The sequence below is a fragment of the Zalophus californianus genome, chromosome 2 (genome assembly GCF_009762305.2).
Source record: "Zalophus californianus isolate mZalCal1 chromosome 2, mZalCal1.pri.v2, whole genome shotgun sequence".
Classification (NCBI taxonomy): domain Eukaryota; kingdom Metazoa; phylum Chordata; class Mammalia; order Carnivora; family Otariidae; genus Zalophus; species Zalophus californianus.
In genome coordinates, this window is record NC_045596.1 from 163,394,036 (window position 1) to 163,411,122 (window position 17,087).

Sequence of the window (17,087 nt, forward strand, 5' to 3'; positions counted from 1 at the left end):
ATTTATGACCTGAAACAACTTGGACAAAATGTAATACTACATTTCTGTTGTGCAAAAATTTCAATTCATCAAGATGGAATCTTAAGTATGAGAACAGATAAGAGCCAAGGAGATAATCCAGCCCTCCTCCTCCCCAAAACTATAATTCTCTCCTCTTAATGTTTCATATGACCCTGAAATTGCCTTCAGATCTGGGTTTGAGCAGACACTGGCATTTTTAAAACAATAGACAAATGTCACTTTCTATACAAGATTAAGAATGGCACTCTTCTCATAGCAAAGACTTTTCTAATATCCAGCCGAAGGACTCCCAGCTGGAGGGAACACGGTCACGGCCAAGACACTCTCCCATGTCCTTGGAGGGACTCATGCAATGGCTCCAGCCAGGCCCTTAGAAATATAGTAGCTTTGTTCCCATTACCTCTTGGTATTGATATATTCTCCCCAAATGTCCTCAGACTCACATTTTATGCTGAAAACATTTTTCAAAGCTGTAAATCTAGGAGTGAAATGAAGACATTACTGGTTTCACAGGGTTGCTGAATAAAGAGCTGCCATTTTTACTCCAAACTATGCTGATCTTGTAAAAATAAAAGACAAATTTGTTTGTAAAAGTACTCACTACTGAATTGTGATTAAATACCCTGTGGTTCCTTCAGGCTTTTAACATAGTGTTTTAAATAGCTACAACATGTCTATTTATACCCAGCCTGCCTCCTAAGATAATATGTAGGAGCCAGAACTCAGAAGTAAAAAATCAAGAAAAGACAACTGTCTCAAAGGTACTCAGGCGATGAGTGGACTTTTGATGGAATAAATGCTCTTACTCACAGCCCGTGTTGAAATCTCCCTGCATGGTGATGACTCACCATGCCTCTTTCAAACATCTAGCCTGGGATCCCACGGACCTCACCACCGTCCTGGTTGACTTGCAACCCCAGAGCAGAACCACGGTCCACCTAGCACAGAATTTGGTTCTGTCATCAGAACCAAGGTAGACCTGCAGCTCAATCAGGCACGATCCTCTCACCTGTTAGAACAGAGATCATGCATTTCCCTATACTTAACACATTATGTAAGGGTGTGGGGTACATTCGGGATAATGGATACTTAAAAATGTATCATCCCCTAGGCAAACAAGCATACTCTCTATTCTTTTAAACTTAACGTTTCAACTTCCAAGAGGTAACCTCTTGGTCTCTCTTCCGGGTCGAGGTCAAGAGCCCACATTCACTTACCCACATTCTGGATGGTTTTCCAGACTTTTGATCTGCAGCTTCCACTTTCCTGGTCAGTTTCCTCATCTTTTCAAATTCTGTTCATGACACCTTCACACGGCAATCCAGACGTGGGTTATTTTCATTCCTTGTGGAGTCACTTCCAATTGTCTGTCTAGCAGCGTAAATCCAGGCAACCCTCATGATACTTCCCTTTATTTGCGTGAAAAGTTAAGTAGAAGGAGGGTGTTCTATGCTCTCCTAAAGCTCACGGAACCTAGATCAACATGCTGGAAGAAGAGGAAGCGGATATTCCATCCGTGTTCTTCCCACAGCTCCCAAGTCCAAGTTATTGGCCCTTTGCAGTCAGACCACAAACATAGTGCTGTAGGGGAATTAGAAGTTGCCCATCCATTGCCTTCACTCTACAACTCGGGGAACAGAGGCCCAGACGAATGCAGGTCCCATGAAGAAAACCCATTGCTTTTACTTCTATTCTAGTTAGCTACTTCACCCGTCACTTATTTCAGCATTTTCTCCTCAAAAGACATTATTTGTATTCTACCTTAGTACCTAAAGGGTGAAATGATTTGAATGTTACTTCACACAACAGTCAGAGAAATAGGTCAGCACTGTTAGACTCCCTCTGAACAAAGTAGGACTGGAATAAGGACAGGTCAAGACCTTAAATCCAACATGACCACAAAATGACAGTAAGGAAAAGGTATTTGCTACTGAAAAAGCAGTGTCTCTCCGTCAAGTGAGGAGCACTTTCAAGAAGCTGACAAGATCATTTGCTGCTCTGTGAGAGAGAATGTGAAAATCACAGACCATAAATCACTGGAAGTTACACCACAGAGAATGGAATATAAAATTATGTTATATACGTATTTGCATTGCAAGAGTATCAAATATCGGTAAGAATTCAAAAATTTGATAAAGCAAATGAAAAAAAGTATTAAACTCCATGAATGATCATGAAATTTCCTTCAACTAAATATTTGAGAAGGAGATATAATGAGTACAGATTATAACTTCTCTGAAAATGAAGATAGTAAAGCTGAAAGGAAGAAACTGTAAAAATTCAAATATTAGAAGAAGCAACTAGAAAGGCATTAAGAAAGTAAAAACCTGAGCAGCATATATATTGCCTCCTTTAATGTCCAATGAGGGAAGGAAACTGGCTCCAAAATGTACCACATAGTAATCTACATAATGAAAAATAGCTTTGACAAATATTTCTGTTTTTTATTCAAAAATGCAAAAAAGGAAAGGCAAAAATCACACATAATGTCACCATTTGTTTTAAAAGAACGTAAAGTGGGAGAAAAGACTTCATTTTTTCCTCCATTCGTTCAATCAGTCTCTCCCTTACCCGTCCAGCCATGTCAGGGAAGCAGTGTGAGGACCAATGCTCCTCAGCCTGTTTCTCCTCAGCTCAGACACACACACACATGCACACTTTCACAAAAACAGGCAAACATTTCACCCGAGTCTTCAATTTGCTTCCTTTCCAAATATATTTTAAAATTTAAAAACTAAAAAAAGTAATGAGTTGAACCTTTTTTAAAAAATAGAAAAAAAAATTTTTTTTTATTAATTTCAGAGGTAGAATTTAGTGATTCATCAGTTGAATACAACACCCCGTGCTCATTCCATCACGTGCCCTCCTTAATGCCAGCCACTCAGTTACCCCGTCCCCCCACCCACCTCCCCTCCAGCAACCCTCAGTTAAAAAAAAGAATTCTTAAGTAATTGATCAATTACTTTGTGAGTAACTCAAACCCAAAGATTCCTAGCTGTATATTTCTAAGCTGTTAATCTATTTCAAATGAGAAAATGATATAAATCACATAGGGTTAGGAATACACGCTTTGCTAAACTTTTGAAATAAGTATGAAAAATAATTTATGAATTTCCAGTGATTATGGTTTGGGTTCTTCCCCCAAAATGTTAAAAAAAAAAAAAAAAAAAAGCCTGTTATAGAGGACTATGGACTCTGAAACACATTTGCACAGGCAATGGACAGAAATAGCATTAATATCAGAAAGTTCACTGCACCTATGTGGTATCGACCATAATGACGACATTCTGAAAATCATCACAAATTTTCTGATACTGCGGGCTTCTTAGAGCCCAGACACATGGATTATATTCAAAACCATCTTAATAATTTGCTATATGGCTTTGAGAAAATCACTGAACCATTTAAAATTTACTTCCATTTCCCCCACAGTAGTTTAGGTCAATCTGCAAACTGAAGCACTCACCCAATCCACTGGTTCTGCAACTGCAGTGGTAAAAAAACAAAACAAACAAACAAACAAAATACCAGTGTTCCTGGAAACAAACAACTTTTTTATTTTATGTATCCTCACTTAATAAGTGCATGATGAGAGGAAACTCACCATTATAAAAACCACAAAATATCAAATATTGAAAGCATATGGTTACTCTTCTACTTATCAAACCAAACAGAAACTAGAAACATTTTCTTTCAAAACCTGTATCTGATCTTGTAGAATATCCAAAGGTCCCTTGGGACCTGAAAAGGACCCTTGGGATCTGAACACAGAGCTTCTTATTATAGCATGAAGGCCTCCCATATATGACCTAAATCTACCTTTTAGCTTCCTCTCCGACCTTCTCACCAGCATGTCCCCTGCAGTCCTGCCCACCACCAACACTATTCTCTCAAATGCCTTCTCCCCACCCCTCCCCAATTGTGCTACCTCCTCCTGGCATCCTCTCTTTTCCCCACATCTACAATCTCCCACCTAACAATATTCCTAATTCTGGGCTCATCCCATTGTCCTCAACTCCATGCATGTTCCCAGGTCCCCAGATCACATGTTATCTCTCCCTCCTTGAACTGTCCAATTTTCTTGGCATTATTTATGTACCTCCTTATAATCCCACCTCCAAGTAGCTCACAGACTGTTTTCAGCTGACCTCTACAAGTCCCTTCAGGGCCTGTGGTAGCACCTTATAAATAGTAGAATCTCAATAAACATTTACTGAATTAAATAATCTGTTATATAACATCCTGCTTGCTAAAAATCAATCTGAATTCCCTGAATGAAAACTGTACAATTTTAACAGCAAAAGCTCACTGCAGCCAAGTTATATCCTGAACAGTTCACTTCAGTTTATTCGCTTTTCAATTATTAATAACAAAATGTCATTAAATAGATATGTGCATACATAGATAATGCCCTCGACGGCACTCGAATCACTGCCCCTTTGTCATTCTCATGCCATCTCACAAACAACATTTATTTTATATATGGGAAACCAAGGACTGGCCAACAAGTATGTGACATCAGCTTGGAGACCAGACTGTTTATGCGCTATGGAAGAAGAGGAGAAAATAGAAGCCTTTTTCTCAAGCAGCTTGTCATTTACTTGCAGAAAAAAGTAACACATGAGATGAGTGAAGCATATGTGTGTTTAAAGTATTCCTATGGTTCTTGTCTTAAAATAGATTCCTCCTGGCTCCCAGCAGTGGTGGCTCTGGCCTCCTTGGGTTAACGTCCATTGCAAACATGGCTCCTCCAAAGGCCAGCTGCGAAAGCGTGAGCGAGTCATGTCAGGCCGGGCCTCCTCAAGCGCTGCACTTGGCACACTCTGTAAGCGCCATGGGAATTCAGGGGAGGATAAGGCCAGAGTCGTCACAGGAGGCTAGAAAAAGACAGCAAGAGTTTGAAGAAAATGGTGACCAGGAAAAATAAGACCAGGAAGGAGAAAGGAGCAAGGCATGAAGGCAGCTATGAGCATGGGGAAATACAGGGGAAGGGTGAGCGGGGAAGGCTCAAAATGCAGCCCGCAGTCCAGCATAAACCCAGACCAGCGTCCACAGGCAGTTTAACGCGTTCTCTACAACCAACAACCTGATTCTGCCTTCTCCGATCACCCATTCAGCCCTCTCCCCCAGATAAACGAGCAAGGTCTACATGAGGAATTCAGATTCAACAATATTTTTTTTAAGCTTTTTTTCCCCTCTAACAATAGAGGTAATCCATGTTTATTACAGAAAATATGAAAAACTGACAAAAGAACAAAATGAATAACCATCATAACCCTTCCACATTTCCTTTAACATTTATTCAACAATTACAGTATTTTTTTTGGATCTGTCATGTGCCAGACACTAGACTTACTTGGATACATCGGTGAAAAAAATAGACAAAGAATCCCTGCACTCCTCCAACTTACGTTCTAGCAGGACAGAAAAACAACAGCAATAATATGAACAAGTAAACTATAGAGTATGTTAGCAGGTGGTAAGGAAAGGTGAAGAGCAGAGCAGGGTAAGGGCATGGGGAGTGAACTTGGGGGTGGGGATGGCAGCAATTTCAACATGGTAATCCAGGTGGGCCAGATTGAGAATGTAGCATTACCATATTGAGATCATACTGTTTTATAGGCTTTTTCCTCCACTTATGAAATGGTATTTCCCCACGCCATTAAGTATTCTTTTGCAATATGATTTTTACTGACTGCAGAAAACTCCACCTCATGAATGCACCATAATTAATTTCATCAGTCTGCTCTATGGGCCAATTAGGTTTTCTCCCTTTTTTTTTTTAATTATTATAAATACTGCTTCTATTTCCTCAAGAGAAATGTAAGGAAATGGAATTACATAGAATTGAGCACAAACAACGTTAAAGCTCATGGTACACTCTAATTGCACAGGGCAGCAATATCTTGGAAGCCATGTGCCCAGACTCCTCCCTCTCTTTCTGGCAACGTTCCTGCCACCCACACCTGACAACCTTTTCATCAGACTCACAGAAGTGCTCTGGCTTCCCCATCTCTCCACTATCAGCTACTCTGTGTATTAGAGAGGAACTCCTCCCTAGACGCCTACCTAGCACAGTGACTGGTACAAAGCAGAACATGCAATCCACTGGATTAATAAATGAACAAAAAAATGAATGAGTACTGAAAAAACACTCAGGCTTTCATACAGCCAAGAAGATGCTAGAAATTTTTCCTCCCACTAAAGCTCCCTTCCACCAAGAGTAGTGAGTCATATCTCAGACATATTCAGCGTCCTCCTAACAGGGCTGCAGAGTATTTCCTTTCATGCCTTTAGGATGCTGGAAACTGCCATATGCCCTGGACAACTAGAGAATACTATTAAATATCTAAATTAAATGCTAAGTAGCATACAGAAACTATGCAGAACACATTTCCATTATTTTTCCTCTTTCTAGTCACTTAAAGATGGCAATTATATAATACCTTACCCTTGAAACAGAAATGAAAATTGTATCTCTTAATAGTTCATAAATAGTCCACTATTCATCCTAAATTCTAGCCATAGCATTATAAGCAGCAACTCTCATCAAGACAAAACAAAACACTTATACCATCACATATAGAAGGAGGAAAAAGCCTTAAAACAATGTGCATAAAACTTGACAAACAAGAAAATACTACACTTGATAAAAGCAAAAACAGAAGAACAGGACACATCAGTTATTTACCACTAAGCTGGTTCATTATGGGACCATCTACTGAGCAATAACAGTTCCATTGATAAGGCAATGGGAAATTCTGAGTTGTAAGCACTATATATGACTGTTAGAATTACATCCTCAAAATCCTCCTTTCTAATGCCCACTTTCAGAAGTCAGAAGTAAATCCAGAAAGCCATCTCAGAAAGATGTCCTAATTTATGATGTAGCCTTAGAAAGAACAAGAAGCAGATGTCCTAATACTCACCAGCAGTGAGAACACACACCCTAGGGTGACAACTGTCCTTTCTGTGAACCCACATGGCCACTGCATTAAAAATGGACTTGGATGCAAAGAACAAAAGTGATACGGATTTCAGAGTGTTCCCTGGGTTTCTCGGTTCAGTATTTGAGCTACATAACTACTGCATCTTCACAACCAACCTGCCTGTGCCTCGGAGGTGCTGAAAGTAGAGGAGGTAAGGATTCTAGCCACAGAAAATGACTTTAAAGTTGCTCACATTCAGGGCTAAACGTCTTTATAACAGCTCTTCACTCTGTCATTCACGATAATGCGACCCAGTCTCAGCAGAACAAAAGAGCTGAGATACTGCAGCCCAAGTGGCTACATACAATGGGGTCCATCTGGTTTCCACACTGCTATGTTGCCCTCTTGTCGGCCTCCAAGGTGCACTATGTGATACAAGAGTGAAACCTCAATATTTCCATCTTTGATCACAGTAGCTATCCTTAGAAAAAATAGTCCAATGAGGACCAGGAAGTCAATCCAAGTACGTAAGAGTGAGAAATGAATTCCTCTGCTTCTACCAGCGCACTCGTGTTCTGTCCTCCAAATGTGGGCTTGTAGATGCCAGTATCTTGGAACTCGACTATCATAACAATTCTGCATCCTCCTTTTAATACAGTGTTTTTGAAAAATATTGGCGAATAACTCTACCAAATTCCTTCTTGTGAAGAAATACTTTGATTCCATTGTTTATCTTCTAATTTGTTCATTCAGCAAATAATTATTGAGTGCCTATTGTGTGCTAGGTCCTGTTCTAGGCACCTAAGATACAATGCTGGAAAAATAAATACAAAGAACTTGTCATCAAAGAGCTTATGCTACATGATGTAAGGAGCACTGGGTGTTATATGCAACTGATAAATTATTGAACACTACATCTAAAACTAATGATGTACTATATGTTGGCTAATTGAATTTAGATTAAAAAAAGAAAAACTAAATATAAATAAATAAACAGATGTTAGTTGAATGTAAAAAAAAAGAGCTTATTAGCATAAGTTCATGAGAAGAGACACAAATGACACGTCAGGTGTGATGAGTGCTACGGCCACTGCGGGGTAAGAGGGGACAGAGAGTCACGGATGACTCAGAGGGTTCTGAGTCAGTGATTCTCGAAGAGAGATTAGAAGGTGAGTGACAGAGAGAGCCCTGCAGATATCTGGGAGAGGGGGATTCCAGGTGAGGAACAGCAAGTACAAAGGCCCCAAGCGGGGGAGTACAAGAAGAGGGTTGAAGAACAGCTAGGAGCTGTGTAACTGAAGCCGGATGAGTAAGGACAGCAATGGGAAAATGCAGGAATGAAGGATGATCAGAGGTTACCTAGGATCTTAAAAATCACTGCAAGGACTTGAGCTTTTCTACACAGTGAGATAAATAGTCATCAATAGGGATGATGGGGTTGAGCAAAAGCTTAACAAGCTCTGACTTATGACAGGGTGAAGAACAGACTGGGGCCAAAGTATGGAAGCGAGGGGAGCAGTTATGAGGCTCTTACAGCTCTGTAGGTAAGAGATGATGATAACATGGAAATGGTAAGAAGCCAGATTTTAGATATAATTTGAAAAGTGCTGTCAAGATTAGCTAAGGGTTTGGATGTGGGGTATGAGCAACAGAGAAGAGCCATAAACAGCTCCAGGTATCTGGTCGGAGCCACTGAAGGATGGTGGTCCCTCGTTGGGGTGGGGAAAGCTAGGAGAGGGGAGGTAGGGAGGGAGATGGAGAACTCAGCCTTAGACCCATTGAGATGCCTGTTTGACGTCCAGAAGAAGTAGAGTTCAGGGGAGACGTGCAGGCAGGAGGTTTACCTGGATGGTGCCCACACGGCATTTAAAATCATGGAACTGTCATGGTGGTGAACACCCACAATGGTCATCCTCCCTCTGATCACAGATAGAAACTCTGGACAAAATACAAAAAGCAGCTACCTGGAACTATGAAAAGGAAACAAAAGCAGGCAGACTGTGGCTTTATTAATTAAAACATACTGGCATAAAGACAGACATATAGACCAAGGGAACAGAATAAAGAGCCCTGAAATAAACCCTCACATATATGGTCAAATGATTCTTGACAAGGGTGCCAACACTAATTCAATGGGGAAAGGACAGTCTTTTCAACAAACTGTGTGGGGAAACTGGATAGCCACATGCAAAAGAATGAAGTTGGACCCTTACCTATAACCATATACAAAAATTAGCTCAAAAATTGATCAAAGACATAAATGTAAGACCTAAAACTATAAAACCCTTAGAAGAAAACATAAAGCGAACACTTCATAACAATGGATTTGACAATGATTTCTTGAATATGACACCAAAGGCACAATCAAAAAAAAGAAAAAAACAGTCAAATTGGACCTCATGAAAATTTTGTGCATCGAAAGACAATACAAACAGAGTTAAAAGGCAACCCACAAAATGGAAAAAGTATTTTCAAATCATATATCCAGAATTAATATCCAGAATGTATAGAAAACTTCTAAAACTCAACAACAACAACAAAAAGCCAAATCAATGCAAAATGGGCAAAGGATTTGAATAGATATTTCTCCAAAGAAGATGTACAAATGGAAAATGGAAATGAAAAGATGCTCAACATCACTGAGCATTAGGGAAATGCAAACCAAAACTACAATGAGATACCACATCACACCCATTAGGAGGGCTACTATCAAAAACACAAAAACAAAACAGACAATGACAAGTGTTGGTGAGGATGTAGATAAACTGGAACCCTGGTGCACTGTTGGCAGGAATGTAAAATGGTACGGCCACTATGGAAAACAGTGTGTCAGCTCCTCAAAAAATTAAAAATAGAATTACCATATGACCCAGCAATTCTACCTCTAAGTATATACCCAAAAGAACTGCAATCACAGTCCCAAAGAGATATTTGTAGACCCGTGTTCACAGCATCATTAATCACAATCACCAAAATGTAGAAGCAACCCAAGCATCTGTTGACAGATAAATGGATAAGCAAAATATGGTAGGTACGTACAAATGTGGTAGGTACATACAATGAAATATGATTCAGCCTTAAAAAGGAGGAAATTCTGACTATGCTACAACATGGATGCACCTTGAAGACTTTCTGGTAAGTGAAATAAGCCAGTCACAAAACAGACAAACACTCTATGATTCCATTTATATGACATATTTGAGTAGTCAAAATCATACAGGCAGAGAGCAGAATGGTGATTTCCAGGAACTGGCAGGAGGGGAGGGTGGAGAGTCATTGTCTACTGGATACAGAGTTCTGGTTTTATAAGAAGAGTGAGCTCTAGAGATGGATGGTCATGATGGCAGCATTATATTATGAATGCAATTAATACACTGAACTGTACACCTAAAATGGTCAACATGGCAAATTTTATGTTATGTGTATCTTACCGCAATAAAATAAATTTGGGGTGGGGGGTGGAAAGCAAGCAGATTGTGGAAAGGAATCAAAAGTTGGAAAAGTGACCCTCAAAGAGTTCATTTCCCTCCCCAACCTCACCTTTCCCTCACTTTCTCCCCACAACCCTCCTTCTTCATCTGTCTCTCTCTCTTTTCTCTTGAGGCCTTGCCCAGGGGATGGGCTCCAATCACAGAGGTCCACGATCGCACAAATCTCAGATAGAAACCCCATCTGTCTGGCTCCTGTGAGCCAAGAAGTACGAGTGGAACCACAGAGAGGAGACAGCTAGGGAAAGGGACCCCCTAGTTCTGTGTGTGAGCCCACTCAAGTCTCAGGGTCCCCTTGAGTTGCACAAGGGCAGGACAGACCCAAAACAGAAAGCAGACGCTATGGAAAACTAAACCGCATGGGAACCATTATTCAGAGAGGGTGAGATAGAACTAGAGGCCTAAACTTAATCATGCTGATTGCCTGCTTACAGAAATAAACACACTTCTCCAGGATTACAAAAGGACCCCGAGTTTACACAACATAACATTCACAGTGTTCAGGACAATGCAAAATGACCCAATGCACAAAGAACCAAGGAAATGTGACCAATTCCCAAAGGAAAAGACAATCAACAGATGCTGACCCCAGTATGACCCAGATGTTAGAATTACCAAGTAAAGACTTTAAAATAGCCATTAGAGCTTTGCTCCAGGAGGCAAACTATCTCAAAATCCAGTGGAAAGCTGGGTGTTCCCAGCAGAGGAACAGAAACTGTAAAAAAGAACCAAATGGGATAGAATTGAAAACTAGAAGTGGGTTCAAGAGTGAATTTTTTAAGATGTAAGATATTTCTGTGTGCTGATGGGGCTGATCCAGGAGGGAGGGGAAATTAAGGATGCAGGGAGTGAAGATCAACTCTAGAGCAATATACTTGAGTAAGTGCGAAGGGACAGAGTCCAGTGCAAGAAGAGCAGGCCTTGGGTGGTATACAGATGAGAGCATGGATAGGAAGGAAATCAGAGTCTATATGTACAGATGTGGTGGGTGTGTGTAGTTTCAGCACCAAAAGGATATACCGTCTTCTAAGTGTTTTTACTTTATCAGTGAAATGAGAAGCAAGGCCACACCCCGATATTAAGGAAGGGTAGAAAATGCTGGAGGCTTGAGGAGAAAAGAAAAGGTGTGGAAAAGTCATTTTGAAGAGTGAGTATCTGGGCTGGGGGAAAAGTGCACAAATTCAGCAAGGCTATAGGATTCCTTTGTAGACAATGTTAAAAGTCACCGACAACTGGAATTTTCAAATTGTCTGAAAAACCTTATATCCTACTAAATGCTACTTAGCCACATTGTAAACACTCCGAAGTCATTTCCTCAGGAATCAATCCCCAGTGTGAGACCCCACGTAAACCTTAACACCCAGCACCAGGGGCAAAGAGTTGGACAGGAAGTATAAAGAGGTCTCTGTACATTTGCTTTGTGACAAATAACACCACATCAGATAGGATGATGGGAATTAGCGTGGAATACTAAAACCAAGCAAGCAAAGGTCAGGAGAGGGTGAGGGAAACTCCAGACTGGGAATTCTTCAGATAACCAATGACAGACCATAGAAACTATTCCAGGAAAAGCCACAAAAAAGGATGGCTCAACTTTAGAAAGACTTGTCTCATTTTGTCCTCATAGCTGAGCAGTTACTGATGATGTTTGACATAATTGCAAATCAAGCACCTAACTGAGAAGGTAAATAGGCTTAAGGGATATCCCTATGTCCCCAGCTTATTAAGAAAAGAAGGTCCAAGACAAATAGGGCACAGAGAAAAGTCAAGAGAAAAGCCATAACTGAAAAAACTTAGAGGCAGCCAAGAGGAATCAAAAGTAGTTCCTGGAACATAACAAATCAAAAATCTTAAACACATAAGAAGAAAGAAAGCAATTCTGCGGCTCTTGACCCATGAAGGAGGGCTCTTCGGAATATGAAATAGGTTTTTCGGAATAGGCAATCTCTTCAAACTGAGGAGGAGGTGCCAGAAAGCACCGAGAAACCTGTTCAGGAGTGGATAGATGAGCCTCCCAGCAGTGACAGGAAATCCCTGGTGACGGTGACAACGATGACAAGAAGGACAGAAACCACACCATCAATGAGGTAGGCGCAGTGCCAGGGGCTTTTTGTGTTTCTTGTCGTGTCATCCTGATGCATCACGTTCCTGATTTTATAGGTGAGGAAACAGCCTCACAGATGTTGTGCAATTGACACCAGAGAAAACAATTTCAAAGTTCTGTGAAACAGGAGCTCTTATTCCCTGTACTGGAACGCTTAAAGGTAAGTTAATTCAAGATGGCAACAGAGCCATGAACCGGACGTTAGAATTATCACGGAAAGGCTTTAAAGTAGCTATTACGGCTATGTTATAAAAATGTTCAAGCTATGTTTAAAAAAATTCCAACAATTTAACTCCACATGTAGATCAGTCTCATTTTAAAGTATGGACAGAGAGAGACACTTTAAGAATGTTGATCAAATGACCCCTGTAGCAGCCTTTAAGCGCTAAAAAGCTGTGATTCTCCCTGCTTCTCTTCAAATATCCTCTCATTGGAATGTGGTCACGTGCATGAAATCTAACAAGTAGCCCTCTGTCTTTTCCAAAGACTCCTGTGTGGACAGGTGGAGTCCGGCAGCATCCACCATGGTTCCAGGCTGCCGTGCTCCCCGGAACACCTCGTGAACTATCTGCCCCCAAAGAGATGCAGGTGCTTATATCCTTTGCTAGTCAAAATGGCCCTTGTATGTCCTGATAGTAATAAAAGGGGGCAGCAAGTTGGGACCAGAGGCCTGGTTCCAGACAAGGCTTTGGCTTTGGCTTTATACACAGCACTTCACATTCTCTGATCGCAGTTTTCTCACCTGTAAAAATAGGCCTTCAGAGCCACAGGGGGCCCCACACATCAGGTTACATTTGCTTCAATTCATTTACTGATGTACACAGAGCACTTTTCAGATCCAAAATTCTAAAAATAACAGCCACTATGACAAACAGGTTTTGTTCTGAAAGTTCACTTGTAAATCAGTTATTTGAAACTGGGAACGTACTTCTCCATAGAAATAACGTTATTAGTGACTGTTAGGTCTCCATGTCGACCCACAAAAGCCTATTAAATTGTAAAGTACCTGAATATAGTACTACTATAATAACACTTCAGCTTGCTGGGATGCAAGGGCATCTTGCTCCCCGTCAAGCCCCCAGGGCCCCGGCCAAGCCACTGCCTCCAAGCATGGGGAAGAAGAAAACTCTCAGGCAAAAATGGAACAGAAAATGAGAATGGAAAGGAAGTGGAGAGACAGGTGTTGGGTGAGTGTGGGAGGCTGAGGCAAGGGCATGAGGACCAGAGGAGCAGATCTGTAAGAACAGTGAGGGGGGACAGAAGTGGGAGGGAGGCCGTCTGCCCTCCACCCCTCCCCAGCCCCACTTCTGGCTCCTTCCATCACAGCAGACCCTTGTTACCACCAACACTAAAGCCCACACTGTGAGGAGGACCTGGGGACTAGGGGCCAGGGGAGGAGCGAGGTCTGAGAAAGGGGTAGGACATGTCCACTGGGTCTGTATCAGATGAGTGGTGAATCTCAACACATGCTGCCCATAATCCAGAAATAATAAAAGAGCATTTCTACAATCACAGTTTGGCCCATCCCAGGGCCCTTGTGCTTGGGGCACCTGATCTCACCCCTTAGAGCACCTCACCTACCCTGGGGTTCTAAGCTCCCACCTGCTGCTCCATCCACTCTTCCCACATCCACCCCCTGCCCTGTGAACTTCAGGTTGGGTGCGAGGCTGGGCTCATATCCTGGGCACCATGCTTACAGGACCCTACTCACACTTCTTCCAGCCATGCCACCTCCATGGGGCAAGGAGCTCACAGAGCCCCTAGGATGCCATCACAGGTCCTGGGACCTGCTCCTGTACCTGCCTGGGTCCATTCTCTCAAGGGAGCACCACCCCACAGCTTGCACAAGGGAGGCTGTTCGCAGGAGGTACAGACAGACTTGGGGGTGCCTGAGGCCAGGGGTGTCTATATGTGCCACAGGGAGATTTTGAACAAGAAACTTGAGGAGTATGAGAATTCTACAATCTGGCTGTCCAGGTTGTTACGAAGGTCTACTTATCAAGAGAGTGGGTTAGAACCTGATTTATAGATAGGCTGATATGTAACTTTGAAATATCTATTTAGACACACGGTACCTGAGCCTCCATTTATACTCCTGTCCCAGGCCCGACAAATGTCCCTCCTATCCCTACAACCAGCCACCAGGCAGTGTGCCATGAAGGTCTAATCAGAATGTCTACTAATGAGTTGGCAAGCTAACTTATTTCCCTTCCTAGGGGCTCTTCTTAATTAGAAATAAAATGATTCCCAGCACTCCCCAAATAGGTTTCCTAAATTTTACTCCCACTGGGGGTACTTGCCTCTGTCACACACCCACAAACACAAGATCACAAAGATGACCCCTGTCATCACCACACCCCTGGGACTTGTGGTCTTTCCCCTTCCAGTTCTCCCAAAGTAGAACACTCAACTAACTCACACTAGGGTATAAGCCCAGAAATGATGTTGCTTCAGTGTGAAACAACGTTCAAGTAAAATCGGTCTAAACCACAGGTAAGTTGTAGATACAGTCTCAGGTTCCTCACCTCCTGAGCCACGCCACAACACAGCCTGAGCAAGCCTGCTAATTGTGGAATGAGTCTGTCTGCCCACGCTTGAGGTCTGGTTCTAAGCAGTCTTTCCCGTAAGCACAGATAAAGGATAACACAGTCCCGTTCTAAATTCAGAAGCAGGGTGCTACAGCCAAGGGCCCCCACAAATCCAACAGCAGATCACCACCAGCAAATGCCCAAACATTTAGGAAATCCCTATTAGCTGTGTTTATCTACGGGTAGTTCAGTTTGGTGTCCTTTATACAGTGAAGAGCAGGTAAAACACATTCACCCTGAACACAGCATGCCTTTGAACAAGCTGATTTGCCAACATCAGCAGCACAGACATGTAAGAGATATGCAGCTGTGAACTATCGCAGGGCCATGGTCAAGTTAAATGTCCAATCAGGATAAGTGATTTGATCTGTGCTGTGTGATTTACACGTTGTCAGACTCTCGATGATTTATAATAAATTCTATAATAAATTCTAAATAAGTTCTGTGTGTCCTAACCTTGACCCTAATTTGCTCAGTCACAGTTATTAAAATCAATAATCCTGCCTGATCAGGTCACCATGCCCTGGATACCGCCCACACCCCAGGGCCAGTCGTTACAGCATTTGATTCATCAGACGCCACTCCAAATACAGTTTTCAAAAAAATGGAAACAAGATCAAAAGTCCTGACAATTCAAAAATTATTAGAATTACTAAGTTTGGTAAGGGGTCATGTTCCTTTCTTGAAAAGCCTTTCTACATACCAACAACAGTCAGTTAGAAAAGTTATAGAAGAGGGACATAAGATCCCTTTCATAACAAAAATTAACTACCTAGACTGAACATTCAAAATTTGCCAAAAAGACAAAAGGGGGGGCACCAATAACATAAAGGGAAAATAGAATAAATAGATATATACCACATTTCTGGAAAACATAATTTAATAGTATGTAGATTTCAAGTCTTTAGAAATTAACCTAAAATTTATACTAACCCAATCAAATCCCAACAATTTTTTTTTTCTGAAGCTTGGCAAATGGTTTTAACCATCACCTAGAAAAATAACTAGATGAGTAAAGAAATTGTTTTAAAACAAAAGCTATTGAGGGGACAGGGCAAGACCCCACCCTCTCAAATATGAAAATATAGTCTAAATTCTAATGATTAAGTGAGTAATGGCCCAGCAATAAAGAGGCCTATCAATGCAACAGAATAGAAAATCCAGACACAGATCCAAGAATGAATAACTTAACAGATCATAAAGGTGGCATTTCAAATCAAGGGGACAAGGTGAATTAGTTAACAAGTAATACTGAAGTCACTGGTTAAAATTTGGGAAAAAAAATTACTAGATCCCTACTCCAAAACATTCACCAAATTAAACTGTAGATCTAACAAAGACAAAACATGAAACCATAAAATTATGAGAATGCCAGCAAATATTTATATTCTCCTAGAGTAGGACAGGAATTCTGTCTCACTCTTGCTGGGATGACTCCAGGCCCACACCGGCTCTTAGCTCGGAAAGGTGACTCCTCCCCTCCCTACACCCCTGGATCCAGAGTCTTCCCTTGTACACGGTCTCCAGCTCGGCCTGGGAAGCCAAGGAAGCGAAAGCAACAGGGCCCTGGAGGGTGGAGTGTTCTGGCCGGCAGGAAACACCGGGTTCCGATGAGGAAGCCTTTCATGTACACTTTTCTGATCAACTGCCTCAAGAGAGCTCCAGAGGAAGAAAGGAGCTCTCTATCCTCTTCCCCTTCTAAGTAAATACTCACTTTTGTATCGAATCCTGTATTAAAATTGTATATTCTTTTTCTTAAAGAGAAACCCAAGTGGCATAAGTGTGGGGCCCCACAAAACCCGAATCTGTCCTTGCATCCACGCTCCCTACGGCAGCATAGCTCTGACACATTCCACACACTCGGCCTCGCTGCGGCGCCAACACATTTGGAGGAGGCCCTTGGTACGTATTTGCTAAATAGTTGTGTGTATAACATGTGCGTTTAGGTGTACAGTGA

At 41.7% G+C, this 17,087-nt stretch overlaps 1 protein-coding gene and 1 long non-coding RNA gene across 9 annotated transcripts in view; one reads left to right on the plus strand and one right to left on the minus strand.

Moving 5' to 3' along the window:
* Window positions 1–17,087, minus strand: part of CSGALNACT1 (chondroitin sulfate N-acetylgalactosaminyltransferase 1) — a 337,597-nt gene that overhangs the window by 256,165 nt on the left and 64,345 nt on the right. The gene's annotated exons all lie outside the window — the stretch shown is intronic.
* Window positions 12,415–16,984, plus strand: LOC113924442. The gene is made up of 3 exons (XR_003520687.1): window positions 12,415–12,525; window positions 12,599–12,702; window positions 16,892–16,984. It is a non-coding gene; the product is annotated as an uncharacterized LOC113924442 (long non-coding RNA).